This window comes from Triticum dicoccoides, chromosome 2B, assembly GCF_002162155.2.
Source record: "Triticum dicoccoides isolate Atlit2015 ecotype Zavitan chromosome 2B, WEW_v2.0, whole genome shotgun sequence".
Lineage (NCBI taxonomy): Eukaryota > Viridiplantae > Streptophyta > Magnoliopsida > Poales > Poaceae > Triticum > Triticum dicoccoides.
The window spans coordinates 139,325,881-139,328,634 of NC_041383.1; the positions used below are offsets into that span (position 1 = coordinate 139,325,881).

Sequence of the window (2,754 nt, forward strand, 5' to 3'; positions counted from 1 at the left end):
CCATCTTCTCTCTCTTTTGATTACCTTCCTCACTTATGTATAAGACTGAATCTATTCTTTTTTGAAATCTTACCACCGTCTTCAGGACAACTACAAACAAGGAGGAAGAAAGAAGAAAAACAAAAGTGCAATGATGTCTCTAGTAAACCCTCGCAATACCAAATATACTGTGGATGATTAATCTTGGAAGTGATTGAGAAAAACAAGTTGACCATTGTTAAGAAAAGTGAATGGAGACCTTGTACAACTATTAATATTGATTATGAGTGACTAGGTCTATGTCAGAACTTATGAAAACTGCAGAATCTCTTGTATGAAAACTGCAAAATTGGCAATACGGAAAATAAGATGAGGATTGAATTCTCATGGATTCAACCCGGGAAAAATAACAAGACATATACATGGATGACTAATCGAATAACATGATGGGTACACAGCAATACGTCACTATGAACAAAAAAGATCGAGGTTGACCCTCTTCAACTTATAGAGCTAGTGCTTGAAAGTTCTAGTAAAGCCAACGAGTAAACTAAAACTGTACATCGAGAGGGTTCTGCTGCGCGATCTTCAAATCTTGTCGAGCTTGGACGGCAGGACGAGAGGGTTCTGCTGCGCGATCTTCTCACGGCCGACCTTCTTGTAGTCGAAGCTGCACGCGTGCCCGTCGACGTAGCGGTGCAGCGAGCAGAAGGTGCCACCGCAGCGGCACGCGAACCCCAGCAACCCCACCTTCTTCTTGCACGCCATGCACCTGGTCGGCGCCGCCTTCTTCGCAGGCGCATCGGCCGACGGTGCCGCCACAGTAGCAGCGCCAGCGGTAGAGTCCTGCAGGCTCACCGACGTCTTGAAGGCCAGGATCAAGTCGTCGGCCTTGATCTTCCCCTCGACGACGGGGGCAGCCGCACCTGTGGCCTTGAGGTGCCTGCGTAGCACTTTGAGCACATGCTCTTGGTTGCCTCGTTCCCGTAGAACCCGCAGCCGTTCGCGCACAGTGGCGCGCCGCCCCCGTCGGCGACCTGCGTCGACGACTCCTGCCCGTGCGCCATGTATCGCCGCTGATCCGATCGAGAAGGAAACGATCGAGGATCCATCGCCTCACATTCGTGTATTACGGGAGCCGGTGAATCTCGCGTTTGTTGGTTGCCACCGTGCGTGGGTGCTTTGTTGACGAGGCCTAGAGGGGCTTATAAAGGTCGGCCAGGCGTGACCAGAAGAACTCCGAGTCGTGCTCTAGAACCTTCCGGTTGATCTTTGAAGCCACGCAGTGACCTTTTCGGCTACCTTAACCGTAATCCCTATCCGAAGGGAAGCAGTTGCCAGACCTCCTCCGATAATACCCTAGAGTAGTGTCCAAACTCCAACGTAAGGTGATTTAGCGACGTTGCGTGACCAATTTTGGTTATCCGACTACTTGATCTTCCCCTCGACCGCTTGCTCTAGAACCTTCTAGTTGATCTTTGAAGCCACGCAATGGCTTTTTCGGCTTCCTTGTCCCTATCCGAAGGGAACTCGTTCTGTGATATCCGAAATAGTTTTTTTTTGCAGGGTGAAAGGAAGTTCTAATCCAAATTTATAGGGTTACAACCCCGAGCCAACTGCTCCTCACAACATGAAGGACTTGAGTAGTTGAATTCAACCATACCGCAATATAGGTACGACTACAATGTGCCAAGAGATGTGCTACCCTATTATGCTCTCTATCAATTTTACAATGAACTCCCTAACATCCAAGTGAATTTAATCTCAGCGTCAAGATGACCATAGGCTGATCTAGAAAGTGTGTCGCCGGTTAGAGCTACCAATGCATTCGAAGAATCCGACTGGACGATCACCGACTTGTCTGAATGTTGGATGGCCAAAGCCATGCCTTGCATGATTGCATGCATTTCCGCTTCAAGGATGCCGTTGCAATTTTTATTATTTTTGATGTTCGTTGTACTTTCATGATTAAGAATGAATAGATCAGAAGTTTTTTATTTAAAAAGAGGCGTCGTTGCACTGAAAGATGTACCTATATGCCACAAAGATCACAGAACCATTCTAGCAGAAGCGCGTCCATCCTGGCTGGAAACGAACCATCAACAGAAAGGGCAACCCAACCAGCTGGAGGGCAGGCCATGGTACATGAGTTGACAACCGTTTACTGCTAACCATACGGCCTTCCTCTGAAATTGGCATCTTCACTTTTACTATTTCTTCCGTAGTAAATTTTCTTGCCAAATGAAGCGACTTGTAATAGCTATCTAAATAGTCAACTGTAGCATGAACCGGGGTCTCACCCTTTCCATGAGTAATGTCGTTCGGTAGCTCCCATATTCGCCAAATGGTCATAATCACCAAGTCCCTAATATGTTCTGAACACTTTAATAGAAGTTGCAAGAGCCAATCCTTCCTTGATTCAATGAGTAAACTGCAGAAAACCACCACATTGAAGGCAAGGTTTACGAAAACCACTACAATACATTTTTTTTTGCAAAAAACACCGTGTCTTCGGTAATCTTTTTGCAGAAAGCACTGATCGGCGGATCGGGCTCAGTTAAGCTTGTTTATGACAGGTGGGGCCCTTTTTTTGCTTATGTGGCACACCAGTTTAGGTTTAATGCAAAAACGCCCCTCAACTTTCTCCACACTGCTCCCAGGCCCTCCAACCACACTGCAGCCGGCAAGCGCGCACACGAGCTCAGCGCCGCCCCTCCTCCCCGGGCCGCCGCCGTTGTGCCCCCACTGTCCTGCCCGACATCGGATCCGGGGGTG

At 48.1% G+C, this 2,754-nt stretch overlaps 1 pseudogene; it reads right to left on the reverse strand.

Annotated features, from left to right (window-relative positions):
• Positions 1 to 567: 567 nt before the first annotated feature.
• LOC119367392 lies at positions 568 to 1,046 on the reverse strand (annotated as a pseudogene).
• Positions 1,047 to 2,754: the final 1,708 nt, after the last annotated feature.